A 16,367-nucleotide genomic window follows, 5' to 3' on the forward strand; every position below is an offset into this window, starting at 1 on the left:
CCCGAGGGGAAGACACGTGCAGTGTGGGGGGCAGAGACAGGGCCGTGCTCCCCTTGCCAGCCAAGGGCCCCCCCTCTGCAGAGATCTCCCGGGCCCCTCTCCATTCCGCTCCTCCGCCCCTGCAACCTCACGGCCCCCATGGCTGAGAGCACACTGGACTGCCCTGCTGCCCTGGGAGGTCCCTGTCCCCCCCACAAGTGACTCTGCCTCCTCCTTCACCCACCCCCACCAAGGCCACCCCACGCACAGGGACCTGAAGTTTGTGCGGCTCAGCCCCCTCGTCTTGGCCAGGATCCTGCAGCCCTGAGCAGGGTCTGCCTTGCCCCCCGGAGCAAATGGCCCTGAGACTGGGTGGCCCCAGCGCGGCTCCTCACCGGTGCACCTGGCGCCAGGCCGGGGAGCTCGCGGACCCCAAGGAGCTGTGTGAGTCTGTGGAGGAGGAGCTGCAGCTCAGGCTGGGGCTGCTGGAGGATGGGCTCAGCTCCTGCCCCAGGGAGGCTGGGCCCTCCTCCGCACCTCTGCCTTCTGCCAGGGGGCTGCAGGGCCGGGCTCCAGGTTGCTCCATGCCCTGGGTGGGAGGCTGCATGGCTCTTGTGCCCGGCGCTCCTCTCCTCTGGGCTCCCGCCTGCCCAAGCGCACCCAGGGCCACCTCCACTTGCACCTGGAGGTGGTGGGCTGCTGCAAATGCTCTTCTTTGGTGCTAGGACATGCTGTTTTTTACACCAGCACATGGGGCACAGCCACGTCCTTGCCTTGATGGGCCCCTCCTCTTCATGGCTGGGGGGGCCCAGATGTTCCTGCCCAGGCCCCCTGCTGTGATCTGCTGGCACGAAGCCCACCTTGGCGGTCCTCCTGCTCAGCACCCGCCTCAGCCTGTCCATCCTGGCACCGAGCAGGAGCAGTCATCAGCTGGGCTTCAAGGCACCCCTGTATACCCGTCTGCCCCCGAACCTCCTGCTCTCCAGGATGCAGGCTGGTGTCCCTGGGATGCCCCCATGCTGCCAGCCTCCTGATCACTTGGGGAAAGCCCTGGGCTCAGGGGGAATGACCGGCAGGCAGCTGGTTTGGACACAGCTCCCTGCTCCGGCCCCTACCTCTGGCTCCACGTGACTGGTTCGGGGCTGAAGAACCTGGGAGTCCAGGCAGCTCCTGGGATAAAACCTGGGGCTGGGACTGGGGAGTGCCAGGCAGAGGAGGGCAGGGACCCCTTCCCTGGGACCTGTGGATGCCCATCAGTGCCAGAGCTTTGGGCTCCCTGCCCACTCTGGCCGGGCAGCGCTGGCTGAGCTGGGAGGGCTGGGAGCTCCTGTACCTGGGGATGTTTCCAACCCCATGGAGCGGGTTTGAGAACATCAGGGCCGCGGTCACCACCTTGGAGTGGGGTGGACTTTCCTCCCCTTTCTTCAGTCCCCTGCACGGACATGGGATGCCCCCGCAGCACTGCTGGCCCCTCACCTGCCCAGGGGATGGAGCACTGCTGGGCGGGCACTCAAAGGCCCTTGAGACGCTGCGCACTCCTCCTCCGGCTCCGGTACTGAGGCCGCCTGCCTCGCCTCTGGGGAAGGTCCCTCGTCACTGGGATCCGCAGTAGCTGCCTTCACAAGGCGATGACGCCTGCCCCTGCAAGGGACTAGAGCATCCTCTTTGAAGCTATCTCCTCGTATACTCTCTTCCCCTGTAACAACTCTGCACCTCTCCTCCCTCCCACCCCTTTCCCCCTCTTTTTGACCACCCCAGGAGTCCTGCCCCCACCACACCTTCCCTTCAGGCCCTTTTCTGCCATTAAAGGAAACTCTGACCACCCTCCGGCATGTTTTTTCCACCTCAGGACTGCTCTTGCCTTCTCCCTGGACCTTGTCTCCGTGCTTTTCATGACCCAGGACAGCCGACTGCCCTGCTCTGCACCAACAAAAACCGTGCCTCTAGATATATTGTAAGAGAGACCAGTGTTTTAATCCACACTGGCTGTGCACTGCACTCCAGCCATCCTGGCAGGGATGGCAACCTGGGCCCGGGCCTGGTTTTGAAGCCCTGCGACACCCGTGCAGGAAAAGCTGGTCTGAAGAGGCAATAAAAGGCACACAAGTTTAGAGCACAAACATTTCTTATCACGGCCTGGGCGGGGGGTGGCCTCCAGAGCCTGCCCAGCTCCTGCCTCCTACACACAGAGCTGGCAGGGAGCATTGCTCAGCCCCTTGCTCCAAAGGCAGGTCTTGTCGGCTCCGTCTCCATTCTGCACTTCTCTCCGAACGCAGCCACAAGCCTGCAGGCAGAAGAGCTCCTTGCTCCCCTCCCAGATCTACTGCTGCCGCAGCCTCCAGCAGCACTGCTGAAGGACCTCATCCTTACCTGCTCACTCCTGGGTGAGAGAGCAAAGAGCAAATTCCTCCCCGACCCTGGTTCTCCCATCACTCTCCACACGGTGCACATCGATCACCAAAAGAAAGAAGATGCAAGTTGAAATTGCACAAAATACTTGTGTCCCTGGACTGTGATTTCAACAACAAAACGAATCCTCAGGTGTTGGGAGCAATCCGGGTTTGTGCTTCAATCCTGTGCTGCTTGAAAAGAGGTGAAACCCCACGTCCAGGTGCCTTTGGTGCGGCCACTCGGCCAGGCATGGCTCCATTTCCTCGCTCCGGGCTTTACACAGGAACAAACAACCCCCGAGAGAAAGGCATTGGCCAGGTGCCCACTCTTGCCTCGTCACGACCTGCAGGATCGGGCACCACTGCCCTTCCCAGTCCCATTGCTGGGGGGGCTGGGGCAAATCCCACCCTGTTGGGCCGCATCCCCCGGGGACACCTCGTCCTGGGGCAGGAGGGCACCGGCCGTGTGGCTCTTTCATGTCTGGCTCTGACAGCCCCTGGGGCAAGAAGTCTCGTCTTGACACCCACGTTGCCCTCAGGCAGGGGCACCAGGGAGGCAGCACTCTCCGCAGCTGACTCACCTGTCTCTTCAGCCTCCGGGCACCTGGCAGCACTGTTCCAGCCTCTGCTGCAACTGCCTGAATCCCGCGGCGCTGCGATGATACAAACGCTGCCGCAGCAATGCCCGAGGACCAGCTCCATCGCCCCCTGCACCCAGCGCCGCGGCCCTGCAAATGTCACCCCAAGTCCTTCCACCCCCCAACGTCCCACCCCATGGCCAAGAGCCCTCCCGCCCCAGCCCCCACATGGGCTGCCCCGAGGGCCATCCCATTTACTATGATCACCGACTGCTCTACTAGCCTGTGCCCTAGACATAGTGCCGAGAGTCCTACCACACAAACCAGAAAGGCAGCTCCGTCCCTGCCCCTTCCTGAACCCTCATCCTAACCCGAAACGGAGCTGGAACAGCCCAAAGCCAGACCACAGGGAGGGACCACGAGCAGCCTGACCACAGGCGCTACATTGAAGTGCCTAAAAACACAGAGTCCTAAATTGAATCAGGAGATTCGTAGCGGCCTCAATCCACGCTGGAGGAAGAGGAACCAGCAAACCCTCATGCCTGCCCCACCTCTGGGAGACCTCCCACCCACAGCCCTGGATGGGTGGTCCCCGCGTCCATCCCACTTACTACGAACATGGACTGCCTGAAACATGGCCCTGAGAGCCCTGCCACCCCAGCTGGACAGACGGCTCTAGTCCTGGCCTGTGCTCTCATGCTACCCATAGCCCTAGCTCTGGCTGCTCAAGTCCTAAGTGTTACCACTGTGTAGACATTAAAACTGTTGGAGAAGCAGGGCTGGTCAGCTACCCACTAAGTGACACGTTGGGGTCACAGAGAGAGGCTAACAAAGCAAGTGTCTTGGTATCTGAGAGCCCAATCTCTTGCTTTGGTGAGTCTTGTGCCAGACCCTCAAGTGTTCACCTTGCACCCTCAGATCTGTCCCAGCCCCTGTGTCAGATACAGCCATCTCTCCTGGACTCCTCTGCCCCTGCACGCGATCCCAGGGGATCCTGCCAATCGGTTCCCTCAGCCAGTCCAAGTCCACTTGTCTCAAGTCCAGGTCCGTGCTCTGCTGCTCTCCTCCCTTCCTGTCCTCAGGATCCTCATCTCCATCATCTCGTGCTCAGTGCTGCCCAACTTGCTACATCCCCTCCTGCCTTCGCAACCGATTCTTCCCTGTTTGTGAGCAGCAGGTCAGAGCAGCATGTCCCTGAGTTGGCTGCTCCAGCGCGTGCACCACGATGTTGTCCCTAGCACTCTCCAAAACCTTTCTGGATCATCTGCACACGGCTGTATTGCCCTCCCAGCACATCAGGGTGGTTGAGGTCCCCATGACAGCCAGGGCCTGTGATCAAGAAACTTGCGCTACCTGTTTGAAGAAAGCCTCATCCACGCCAACCTCCTGGTCTGGTGCCCTATAGCACACACCCACCACAACACCCCCTGGTTAGCTAGCTTGTCCGCCAGCATGCTCTTCCCTCTATGCATCAGATGGATCCCATCTCTTCCTACCAATCCTTCTTATTTCAACAACATCCCGTGGTTGAAGAAGCCAAAGCATCTGTGCATCCACCCAGTGATCTGCAGCGTGCATCTGCTCTTGCCCAGGCCCTTCCTCTTGAGTGCAAGGATCGAAGGAAACAGCACCTGAGGCCCTGTCCCCTTCAGCCTTGTACCCAGTTCCCACAAGTCACTTTTGATCCTCTCAGGCAGCATCACTGGTGCCCACAGGGATGAGCAACATGAGGGGCAGTAGGGGCAGCATCGAGTCGTGGATGAGCACCATGGAGTCAGAGCCCAGAGGCAAAAGCAGAGCAGCAAGGAAGTGAATGGGCAATAAGGAGCAATCACTCTCACCTTTGCCAGGAGAAGGAGAAGGAGGCTGAGGCCTGGCTCTTGCTCTGCCTCATATGGGCTGCAGAGGCTGGAGCAGGTGATCCAAACCACCGCTCAGGCTACTCTTGCAGAAGACCCCGTGCAGCCTGGACATAGCAACTGGCTTGGAAGGCCCCATACCCCACCACGAGGCCCAGCTGCCCGAGCCCTTGGTGCCAAAACACCTCCCACATCAACTCTATGATGGGACCCCACACATTGCCCTATGGCGCAGCCCCTGTGGCAGCAGCAGCAGGCGGGGGCTCAGGGCTCAGCACCTGGGGGGCTCAGCTCTGGACACCGCTGGAGGGATGAGGACACAGGATTTCCTGCTGTTTTGCTCCATGTTGTGCCTGGAGCTTTGTGCACGTGCATGCACACACACATACACACATCCTGGGACATGCACACACTCTAGCACACACACACCTACCATACACCCCATACTGCAAACACACACACACCCTACCATACACGGCTCTACGAGACATGCTCACAACCTGCCATATACACCCTACCTACCAGCCACAAAGCGGTCTGGACAGCACTGTGTGGGGCGAGGACACAGCCTGCTCCTCCTCTCTGCTCCACACTGCACGCCTGCAGCTCCTGCACACAAACACTCATACACACTTGCACACACAAACTCACACCCTAACAGATACACCCCCCACTATACACTCCCTCAGCCACAGACACACACACACAATATAATAGAGAAAGACTGTGTTTTTGCGGGGTGAATGAGACTTCCTACACATAAGACAAAAACGACAAAGTTTTTTTATAGTAAAATGAAATGTGTTATCAGTGCTTGACTTCCAGTGCATGATTTGGCTTTCTTCATCTAAAATGGCAATGACCCCTCCCAAAAGGAGTATTTGGGGAGCAAGTGGAGGGACTTTTGGTGGCAAACGTCAGGGGTCAGTGCTTCCGGTCCCAGGACGGGGAGCAGGGGACAGGGCACCTGGCAAGGGGTAGGGCTCAGCTCACCTGCACTGCTTAAGTGGTCTCCACCCAAAATAATTGCCTGCCCCGATGTAACCCTAGATAAAGTGCTCCAGTAGCAAGACTGCAGCAACCTGGGTACATCACCGGGCTTGCAAAGCCCCCAAATCCCATGGCAGGCCTTAAATGCCTGTATACCAATGCTCGGAGTATGGGGAACAAACAGGAGGATCTCGCCCTCAGAATAGCCAGTTCAAACCCAGACATAGTAGGGCTTACAGAAATGTGGTGGGATTCATCCCACGACTGGGCAGTTAGCATTGGGGGCTATAGGCTCTACAGGCGGGATAGAGAAGGAAGGAAGGGAGGAGGTGTGGCGCTCTATGTCAAAGAGCAATACACATCCTCTGCCAGCAAAATGGGGTCAGAGGAGGGGCAGGCTGAAGTGCTCTGGGTCAAGATACAAGGGGGTTGTGGGGAGTGGGATTTAACGGTGGGGGTCTACTACAGACCCCCCAACCAAGGGGAGGAGCTGGACCGGGAATTTTCGGGCCAGCTTGCAGAGGCACTTAAGGCAAGGGATGTAGTTGTCATGGGTGATCTAAATTACCCGGACATCTGCTGGGAGGAGCAGTCAGCCAGGTCCGACCGTTCCAGGAGGTTCCTGGCCAAGATACAGGACCTCCACTTAACCCAGGAGGTGCTCAGTCCCACCAGAGGAAATGCCCTGTTGGACCTGGTCCTGGCCACAGGCGATGATCTGGTAAGGGGCTCCAGGTCCTTGACCACCTGGGTGATAGCGATCATCACTTGCTGGAATTCATCATCCAACGCAGGGTGACAAGGGCCTGCAGCAAGACAGTATCCCTAGACTTCAAGAGGGCCAATTTCAACGAGTTGAGGAGATTGGTGGGAGAGGCGCTGGGGTTCTCAAGGGCAGGGGAACTCAGTGCCCAAGATGAGTGGTCATTCCTTAAGGAGACGATACTCAGGGCCCAAGGGGTGACGATCCCAACAAGAAGCAAGGGGGGCAAGAGCGCCCAAAAGCCTCCCTGGCTCACCAAGGACGTCCGGGAATGCCTGGTTGCCAGAAAGGCTGCGTACACCTGGTGGAAGGGGGGCGCTATCTCCAAAGAGGAGTATACCTCCACTGCTCGGGCCTGTAGTGGGGCTGTTAGGAAAGCTAAGGTGGACATAGAGCTAGGACTAGCGTCCAAGAACAAAGATAATAAAAAGTCCTTTTTCAAATATATAGGGAGGATGAAGAAGACACCGGGAAATGTGGGGCCCCTGCAAGATGCGCTGGGCAATCTGGTGGTTGCGCCAGAGGAGAAGGCAGACTGTGCCCCATGCTGCCGGGCTCGGAGGGGTCCGTGCACAGGTGTGAACAGCGCCCATTTCATTTGACCCATGTGGTTTCCCGTGGGTCCAAAAGTGTGGAGGTGGAGAAGAGGCAGCAGTGATAATTCCTGCTCTCTTGCTGAGAAATTTTTCTACCTATTGAGAGCCCCATGGGCCAGACGACGTAGATTGCATCACATGGTAGATTGCAGTGGGGTGTTGGATAGGGTTATATCATACATCTGGGTTGGCAGGGATGGCTTCACCCCCACCCGAGCCCCCAGCAGGTAGGCAGCAGTTGTGAGGGGAGCCGGGCTCTGCTTTGCTGCAGCCACTGCCTCCTGCAGCCTCCACGCTGCCTGCAGTGGCTTGCTTGAGTGAGGATTAACCCACGCAGCTGCCTCAATGACCGGATAGCAACTTTTGTTGCTGAACCAGGCATGTCATTTTATCAAACTATCAAATCACGCGTGGACACTCCCCGTGCCTTTTGTGATGATGAAACACTCCTGTGAAGTTGGAGCTACTGTGAAGTTGGAGCCAGCGCTTGGTCTCTCATCAAGTCACAGGGATGTGCCACTCTGGCATTTGTGCCATACGTGAGGATGACACCAGGAGCACACGTGGACTCCTGTGGACTCTGCCCGGGCCTTGGAGATTGTATTCAGGAATGTGCATCTTGGGCAGCGGCCTGTGCAGAGGGAGCCACTGATACAAAGGAGACAGCTAGGACCTACTGGGAGGGGATGTGCAGCTGCCAGGTTGGACTCATGGAGTCGTGTTAGCTCCCTGGGGCTGGGAGACAGAGACGTGAACCCCAGGCCCCGGGTTCTCATCATTTTTGTGAAGAATTTGCCTCCTCCCCTGCCAGCCTGCCCACACCACCAACTTCTTTAGCCCACGCAAAACACTTCTGCCTTAATTCCCAAAGCAAACAAATGCTCTTCATGGGGGGGCGGAAAACTTAGCCCCATGGGCACTGTGGCTTAGTTGGTTAAAGCATCTGTTTTATAAGGAGGGGATCCTGGGTTCAAATCCCAGCAGTGTCTGTGCCTTTATACCTCACTGCAAGGCAACAGTTTCCTACCATTGGAGCAAGACTGTTCCTGGCATCAATATGTAGCTTTCTGGCTCCTTCTTTCCCACCTTGTGGGACTTTGGTAGACCCCTCATTTTGCTACAGCATCTAAAGCACCAAAAGCCACCCAAATTAAAGCACCTGGAGTGTGTCATATATCAGCGTCCCCACACTTCAATACACCAAACAAGCTTTAGTTAAAGTGCCCCTGCCACCATTTTGAAGCACGGGGACACTGCTACATGAGACGCAGCAGCTGGCTGTAATCACAGCGCATGTGAGCAGCCTCCTGGCTCATGTACAGTCGCCAGCAGGTACTAGATTTAATGCTCGTTAGAGCACCCTGGCTGAGACTCCCTCCAAACATGGGGCAAGGACGGCTTCTCTGCCACCCCTGCCTGCCTGTAGCTCCCTGGGGCCAGCTTCTGCCTGCTTCCAGCTCTTGGGGTTTCCTTGGTGGGCCTGTCTGGGCAGCAGCAGTGCTGCACAGGCCCGCCTGGAGCAAGGAGGCTCTGCTGCTTGCTCCCTTCCCCTGGGCATTGTGCCCCTGTGGTGCGGGTACGTTCTGGTTCCAGCACGGGAGCCAGCCTCTGGCCTTGCTCTGGGGACCTCATGGGGCATCTGCCTGAAGTCCCTGGCAGAGGAACCCCGTGGATATGGCAGCTTCCCTGCCCCTGAGACGCTCGGTCCTTGGCCCCAACTGGGCAGCAGAAGAGACCACAGACCTTCTGGTGATTTGGGACAATGCCAAGGTGCAGCGGCAGTTCTGCCAGGGCAGGTGGGCCAATGCTCTTATCTTGGAGGACATGGCAGCCTCTGTGGCAGAAAGCCACCTTTGTTTCTCTCCCAAAAACCCTGCTCTGTGACAAATTTGATAAGGATGGGCCCAGCAGAGAGACAAATCCTTACCCCATCTCTTTAGGTAACCTGAGCTGGATACATTCCTGAGGGAGGGGGGAAACCTGCTCCCTCTGCCTACCTAACTAGTATCACACCTGGGTGAGGGGCTTCCTTCCTGGTGGGCCAGAGTCTGCCCGGCAACCAGCGATGTATTTCAAATTGGTTGGCTGACAGCCAATAGGTGCTGGCCTCCATTGGACCAGGTAAATGAGGTCACAAGGGCTATATAAATAAGGACTGCCCAGGAGGAGAGGCCAGTAGCCACAAGGGATACTCAGGAACAAAGAAGAGCTGGACCATCTGAAACTTGCTCTCTCTCTCAAAACTCATGATCAAGGAACTGCCTGCCTCCAGAGGGAATCTCCAACAGCCTCTGGATGATATTTGTGAGTAAGCTAACTGAGATCCAACTAGATATATAGCTTGCAGTAACTCAGATGTGATATCAAAGGCTACCCCAGCCACAGGAGTCTGCTCTATGGGATTTCTCTGATATTGCTCTACCCTGCACCCTATTCTAACCCTGCCCTCTGTAACCAATAAAGTTCTCCTTTGTACCTAGTGTAGCAGACTTATTGGGGGGTGGATTTAATTATGCCCAGGAGGTCTCTTGGGTCTGCGGACTAAGGGAGACTATCCTTTTTGGCCCTGGATTTGGGGAAGTGCCCCAAGTTCTTGTATTGGGTCGAGTACCTGTAGGACTATTAGGCCTGTGTTTCCTGAGGACACAGGCCCCAGACATTCCCTTCTCGGGGTGGTGGCAGCACACATTACCCCTGGACTCTGTGGTAGGACTCGGAAGGGGGTCTGCCAGGGCTTAGGTGCCCCTGGAGAGACACATGGAGTCTGGAAGGTGGACTGGCTTAGTGAGGTGGGAGGCTCAACGCAGGAGCTCTCCCTACTGACCTGCCACAGTCTCCATGGGACAGTGCGGGCACAACCACTCCAGAAGGCAGTTCAGAGTCAAAGTGAAGGCTGCGTGGCTGCCATGAATGGCGGTCACTGAGCACAACAGGTGGTCCAGAGTAGCCCGCAGGACCATGCCCGGCACGCAAGACCTGCCCAGCATCCTCACTCGCAGGGACCCAGGCCATGGGCAGAATATATATTCAAGCACTGGAGGTCTGCCAAAGCCCCTGCAGCAGCCCAGACCTGCAGAGAAGACCCAGACAAGAGCCCTCGGGCCAGCAGCACCTGTGGCCCGTGTCTTCCCTGCTCATGGCATCCTCATCCAGTGCTAGTGCCCAGGTTGACATCTTCCCCACAGCCAGAGTGCTGAGGACAGGCCAGGGAGGACACCGCCCATGGCCAGCTCCAGCTCCTTCCTGGAGGGGGTCAGTGGCCGTGTGGCAGGTGGTGGGCCTCTGCCACCCAGCACCCCACAAGCAGCCAGACCACCTCCCCACCACCAAGCGCCAAGGACAGCTGCCAGGACCGCCTGCCATGCCCACGTGGTAAGCCCCTCGCATGGAGGATGGCTTTGAGGGGTGGGGGGCACTTTGGCCACCAGTGTCTGTGCAACCTCACAGGCCCACACCTGGCTGCAGGTCTGGCTTTAGGAGCCCCACACAGGCCCCCTTCCCATCCCCTCCTAGCTCTCCCCTCTTCTTCTCTCCCTGCCTGGCCTCGCTATCCCCTGCTGTCACGTGCAGAGAAACTCATTGATGGCACCGGTGATCTCCACCTCAGCTGTGGGGGTCAGGGCCTCATATCACAGGCAGAAGTAGCCTTCCAGGCAGCGACACACACGGCGGGGAAGTGTGGGATTGCCTGGGGCACCACTGAAGCGCAGAGCCCTGCAACGGGTTCTCATGTGTGCCTGGGGCACCATTGCAGTCAGCAGGAGGAGGGCATAGGGGGTTGGGCACCCCTTGGCATGCTCAAACAGCTGACCAGACCCTCTGAATGCACCGTCTCCACCAGCACCAGACGTAAGACAGCACCCTCCTGCTGGGCAGCTGGGCACCGTCATGGAGAAGTGGCTGGCCAACCTGCTGGCTTGGCACCAGGTGGCAGAAGCAGGAGAGCAGGAGAGGGAGGCATGAGAGCAAGCAGGAGCAGGTAGCCAGTGAGCAGGAGAGGAACCTGGCTTCTGGAGTTGAAGAGAAGCGCGTTGCCGTCCAGGACAGCATGGTGCCACCCAGGAGCTGCTTCTAGAGCAGACAGCCTCTGAATCACAGCGTCGTAGACCCTAAACACTGGAGGCTGCAAGTAGAAGAGGAACCGTGCAAAATACACTGGTCTGACCCGGTTTGCTCTGCCTTTCAGCATCCACTGTCTAGCACTGTGTGACACGGGAGGCTGGGCTTGCGGGATCTATGGTCTCACCCAGTAAATGGCAATCCTTATGCAGTGCCAGAAGAAAAGCATTCATTGTCCACTGTTGTTTTGAGAATACGTGGGTGCAGGCAGGGAACTCCATCTTTTGGGAAGCAGTCCATCAAAAAGTCCTAATAGATAAGGCACTGGCCTTTCAAGCCAGATATTGTGGGTTCAAAGCCCACCTGGGAAGAAGGAATTAAAAGACATGTTCATAAGCTTCTTCTAAGGAACCCTCCTAATGAGAGTGGTTTTCCTAGCATCCAATTTAACCCTCCCTTGAGCCCATTCCACCTTGCTCTGTCATCTGTGGCCACTGAGAACAGTCCAGCTTTGTGCTCCTTGAAACCACCCTGCAGGCAGATAAAGCTGCTATCAAATCCCTTCTCAGTCTTCTCCTTTCCAAACTCAGTAAACCCAGTTCCCTCAGCCTCTCCTTACAAATCCTGCCCTCCAGTCCCACAGCCATTTACTCTCTCCAACTTGGCCACATCCTTTTTGTACAAGCCTCAGGTGGGTGCGTTTGGCAGGGCACTTGTCAGGAGGCATTACAGACCCTGTTTGTCCTGGCTACAATCCTCTGCTGCACGCTTAGCTTCTGTTTGGTGCATCTGAATTTGGGAGCTGCATCAGACACAGCCGAGCTGAGTAGTCCTGCCCTGGACCAGGATATGCACCATTCAAGGTGCCAGGCAGCCAGGGTTCAAGTAATCAAGCAAAAATGAATCACAAAAAAATTGTGACAAAATTATTTTTTTTTTCAAAATAATCTTAATCTTCCCCTTGCTGCTTGCTGCCCTCCAGTTCTCTCTCCATCCAACCTCATGACCAGCATTGACTGCCTCCACCACCTCCATGGGCATCCCTCTGCAATTGTAGGGATTTCAGCCCAGTGTCATCATGCTGAAGGCCTGCCAGGGCCTCTTTCTGGCTCACGCGGTCCTGGTCCCTGGGATCATCATTCTGCATGTGGTCACCAGAAGGAAGCATCAATGTGACGGAGAGGAGAAGAGAGAGGGATGGGTAGAGGGGCTGCCATCCCATCCTGACCTTTCCCCGAGCCCCTCGCAGCATTGGAGTGTTACTGAGGCAAAACCGAAAACTTGTCTACCCTGGCAGAGATGCCAGAGAGTGTCTGCGTGTGTGAGAGAGCACATGCATGCATGCGCGTGTGTGCATTTCTTGCTTCCTCTAGAGATTCAAAAGCCCTTGCTGCTGCTGCTCCTGCTGCCACCATTCAGTGTCCTTTTGCTGTGGCTGCTTTTGTGGCAGTGTGGGCTCCCCAGGAGCTGCCATTGTGGTGCCTCCTCTAAATCTGCACCTGGAGCTCGCTCGCACTTACCTCCCACTGGTCATGCCACTGGACTGATAGACTCGCACACTCGGCCCACAGAGCTAGGAGCTGGTCTGCCCCACGGCTTTGCCTGCAGCCTCCAGGTGCAGAGGGAGTAGCAGCTGTTCCCGATGCCCCTGGAATAGGCTCTCATTGCTTGCAGGTCTGTGCTCCAGTCCTGGCCCCCAGGAGTGCCTGTGCCTCCTCTGTGGTGGGTACAGGCTGCCGCCTCAAGCGCCCCCTTGTCCCATGCACTGTTCTGGCCTGGCAACTTCATCAGTTCTGGTGTGGATGCAGCTGTGCAGGTTTGATTGAAGTTTTCCTAATTAAAGAGCTTCCAAGATCCAAACCTAAGGTCTGCTCCTCCTCGGACGTCTCCGCCACAAGAACACAAGAACTGCCGCTTCTCGGGGCTGGATGAGAGCTGGGTGAGGGGCTGTTCTTGCCTGGTGTAGGATGAGGGGGCACAACAGGGTCAAGCATGACAGTGTGTTCTGGTCCTGTTACATGTGAGCATTTGATCCTGGCATTCCCCCACTTGTGTGGCCCCCAGAGCCCTGCTCCAGGAAAGGAAACCAAGAAAACCAAGGAAACCAAGAAATCCCAAGTATTTGCAAAGAAATGATTATACTGCAAGGGCATGAGAGCAGTAGACCCACCCATGAACGCTGCATGCCCCGGAGGCAGAACCACTTCTGCAGTGACATTCAGCAAAATTAAGCACAAGCCCTGCGCTTGGGATGGTGTAACCACATGCAAAAATATGGACTGGGGAGTGACTGGCTGGGCTGCAGTACTGCAGAGGCCCTAAGGGTTACAGTGGACCCTAAGTGGAGTATCAGCCAACCCTGTGCTCTTATTGCAAAAAGAGCCAGTAGCCTCCTGGGTTGCATTAACAGAAATGTCACCTGCAAATCATGGGGAGTGCTTCTCCTGCTCTGTTCAGCATTGCTGAGGCCTCCCCTGGGGTCCTGTGTCCTGGTTTGAGCCACATGATTCAAGAAGGCTCTATCGTGAATTGATGATGAAAGGGCCCCCTAACCAAGTGCTGAGATGCAGCTGCTTCTGGGGTGGGGCATGCTGGAGGCTAGGTCTACAGCACCCCCTGTCATGAAAGAGCCAGATGCCTGGCATGGGTCATGGTTGATGCTCTCCCAGGATAACCATGGCAGCATTATCATCCTCTGCTGGGGGCATGGGGTAGAAGGAGCAATTCTGCATAGGAGAAGGTAGGAATTGGTTGGGGTCCTGCCCCATCCCCACCTCAGTGGAGCGGGCAATGCCACTGGATCCAATGCAAGGAGGCCAATATTTCCCAACTACCTCCAAGCCTTTTTAAGAACAGCAAAGCTCATAGGGATGCACTGTATTGCCCAAGGATGCATTTAGGGACACAGTTCAAAGAAACCTCAGCCAGCTTTCTGTTTGTGTGATTATAACTAACTGCAGTTCAATGTTAGCCTGTAGACAACTCCCTGGCTGATGCAAAGGAACAGCTAGATGTTTCCCTTGCACTGACACTTGACTGTGCTGCGAAACACTTGAGGCCACTTCTGAGGTGCAGACTTTCCTGTTGCTACACTTCACAACATTGATGTCCAGGTTGGGGTTGCCAAATATATAGACTCCCCTAAAGGAGTTCACTGGGGGTGAGATGCAAGTCACACACCACTAGCATCCTCCTTCATCTGCACTGGGTATTACTTGAAAGCTGCAGTCACCGACCAGGACGCTATTGCCCTAGATATACAAATGCAGACCAGAGATAGTTCCTACCCTAAAGGAGCTTGCAATGCAAGGAGCTGGTTTCACAAAACCCAGCAGCATAGAGGCAAAGCAGCATCTCGGAGGCTGCTGCCAATGCAGTGCCAGATCCCGGCTGTTCCCAGCTTGGGCGAGGCGAGAAGGGTCGTGCAGTCCTCGTTCCTCCGCCCCGCACAGCCAGGACCAAGCACAGTAAGAGTCTGCAAGTTCCTGAAAGAGGCAAGGGACTGCTCACTGGGCATCTGCCCCAGATGGAGCACAGGGCGGACCCTGGAGGAATACGCCATGTGCAATGTGGTGCACTAGGGAGCAGCTCTGTGTCTAAGGCACAGTTTTCCAGAGATCCCTGGATGCAGCAAGACTCCAGCTCTCCCCACTGTGGGCCTGTGCATTCATGGCACAGCAAGACTCAGGGGCGGTAGCTGTCCCTGGCATGTTTTTACATGATGAACACCACACCCAGGCACTGCCCTTCTCTTCTGGTAGGGCTCAAGTTTATGGCAGCTCTAATGCAGCCTTCAGTTTAGTATCCAGAAATGGGGCTCCAGCAGTCCAACATCCTGTTCCCTTGGATAGCGATCTGGTTATGAACAGTTTTCGTGAACACATGCTCCTGTCCTGTTAACAACAGGGCTAACCAAGATGCTGCTCCAAGATGGACTGTCTCCTACAACTTTGTCCCTCTAAGTAAAATCACCCATATAGTAGCCAAACATCTGGCTTGTATTTTATTATGAGTTTTTGCTTCCACACGGAGGGTAATTTGCTCTGAAGCATACACTCAATATTATGTAAAGGCATCCCATGCTCATTCTCCACTACTGCCAGGCACTGTGCTGTGCAGTACATGACGGGAGACGAAACAAAAGCACCAGCTCAGGTTAAACTCAAAAAAACCCCAAAGAAACAACCCCACAATATATTTTTTTTTGGATAGCCAGTGTCATTTTCAGGCTCCCAATAGACCAGTGTGGACAGACCAGCTCTCCATGCTGCAACACCAGCAGACAGAACTAAGTACCAGCTTGCGCCCATGTGCATGCACACTCATACAGACACTGGACAGGACACGTTAGGTGGCTGCTGTTCTGCAAGCCAGCTGCCAAGCTGCCCGGCAGTCCTGGCTGCAGTTCTTGCACCACAAGCAGTTGCCTAAAGAGGAAAACGAGTCAGGAGTACAAAGAGGTGCAAGGATCATGAAACTAAGCACTGCCTGTGAAGGAATATTTCCAAGAGCAGCTTGGCTCTGCCCAAGGTGGTGCCTGGACTTGCAAAACAAGCATTGCCGAATGGGAGAAGATGGTGGTATAGATCTCGGGCGAGTGGAAGAGGCTGCAGATCTTCAGGGTGACCAATAACACTGTGCTGGAGATCACCGGGGATCCTGCTCCAGAGTACCAGGCGAATGAGAGCTCTGTCGCCCTTCGGACATATGCAGCCACTCGTGGAAGCGTGCAACCCCCAACCGCTACACGAGCTGGGCCTGGGACCCAGGAGTCCAGGGGTGGGAGCTGCGACCTTGGTGCCCATCTCGGGCAGCCACAGCTGACCGTGCCCTCCCATCCCCATGGGCCCCATCTGCATGGGCTTTGCTCAAGCCAGTGGGCACCAGCCCAGCGTGAGTCCTGACCCACCCCAGGCATCCTGCCCCAGCCCACAGCGTGCTGGGAGATTGCACCAGGCAGCAGAGCCAGGGGGCCTGAGTTATCTCCCTGCTCTGGGGAGACAGAGTCAGGGGCAAGCCAAGAGGCCGGACACCTGAGCTGCCCTTGCTCCGGGAGGGGGTTGGAGGGTTCCAAGGGGGATCTGGGAACCCAGACACCTGGGTCCCCTCCCCCACCCCAGCAAGTGCTCACCCACCTCAGGTCGGTCTTCAGC

General features: G+C 56.4%; 1 protein-coding gene and 1 non-coding gene across 2 annotated transcripts in view; one reads left to right on the top strand and one right to left on the bottom strand.

The window, feature by feature from the left end:
* Positions 1-16,367, bottom strand: part of LOC132250066 (scavenger receptor cysteine-rich type 1 protein M130-like) — a 339,402-nt gene that overhangs the window by 183,171 nt on the left and 139,864 nt on the right. The gene's annotated exons all lie outside the window — the stretch shown is intronic.
* Positions 8,071-8,144, top strand: TRNAI-UAU (transfer RNA isoleucine (anticodon UAU)). The gene has a single exon. It is a non-coding gene; the product is annotated as a tRNA-Ile (tRNA).

This window comes from Alligator mississippiensis, chromosome 4, assembly GCF_030867095.1.
Source record: "Alligator mississippiensis isolate rAllMis1 chromosome 4, rAllMis1, whole genome shotgun sequence".
In the NCBI taxonomy this organism is placed as follows: Eukaryota; Metazoa; Chordata; order Crocodylia; family Alligatoridae; genus Alligator; species Alligator mississippiensis.